The following is a 1275-nucleotide window of genomic DNA, read 5'->3' on the forward strand; positions in this document are numbered from 1 at the left end:
ATAACTCACTCTAATCTTGCCAAGGAAAGATCTGCTACCAGGTTTCCCATAATCTTAGGTTTTTGTCATCCTAATTCCTTTCAAACAAAAGGTTTTAATATTTGAAAGAACATTAGAATAAAATTCCTTCTGAGATTACTTTACATTTGCTATTCATAAGCCCCAAATAATAGCACACCAGGGTAAAAGCAGCAGTCTAATATATTTGCCACATGTCTGACCACTGATTACCTTTTATTTAGAGAAATATCCTGGAGATCAGGTATAGGTTTCTTACAGCCATGTGACAAAATAAAAAAAAAAAAATTATTGTTCTGGGAGCAACACTCCTCCAGTGGCTCTTGTGTGATCTTGAGGAAGTCATTTCAATTACCCTTGGCTCCGTGTTTGCATCCAACATATGGCCATGCAAACTCGGTATTATTCACTAACTCAGTGATTCAATTCAAAAAGGAATGTCTACTAAAACTGAAAGCTGATTTTATCTTTTCAAAAGAAAAGACAAACATACCAAAAAAATTGCCACTCCTCTCTCTTGGAATATATAATTCATTTTACATGGCGTTTGCTCTTAATGCTTGAAAGTGGGGCTCAAAGTAACAAGCCAAGTGAATAAGAATGTGTCCATGTTTTGTTTCATGTAACCAGCACTCACTGTGGTGGTGACTGACTCTTTTTTTCTGGACCACAAAAAGGAGTTCATACTGTTTGCGTAAGAGATTTAAACAACCAGGCTTCATGTTTTTATCATTTGGTAAAGCTGCCAGAAGAGGTCTCAAATCTCAAACTATCAATGAGTAGAAGAAAAAAAAAAAGATCTTACTTTTTTAAAAAGACTATGGAAAATTGGAAAGGAAAAAAGAATATAAAGAAAGCAAAGCTCAGAGGAAGTAATAGGGTTTCCAGTACTACGTAGCATGTCAAAAATATCAGGGATTCAGTCAGACCTTTAATTAAATTTTTTTTCTTAGAGTGCAAATACGATGAAATGAGTAACTTCCTGATTGTATTATTTTTCCTCAACATTTGTCTATGATTCTTAAAGGAAAACTAAGTATCACTGAATGAAACCCCAAATCTGGCTTTCTGAAGAGTATTCGACCCTGGAAAGTGGTCGCATGCTTGTCACATTTAGTCTATTACATAGTTCTAAGTCTATGTAAAAAATACAAACAGATATTGCTAAACAAGGCCTTAGCAAGGCAGGACTGTGATTCAAACAGCCCTTTTCATTCAACACCTTCTGGTGAATAGAACTAGCCAGGAGCAACGCAG

Source organism: Macaca fascicularis, chromosome 12 (assembly GCF_037993035.2).
Source record: "Macaca fascicularis isolate 582-1 chromosome 12, T2T-MFA8v1.1".
In the NCBI taxonomy this organism is placed as follows: domain Eukaryota; kingdom Metazoa; phylum Chordata; class Mammalia; order Primates; family Cercopithecidae; genus Macaca; species Macaca fascicularis.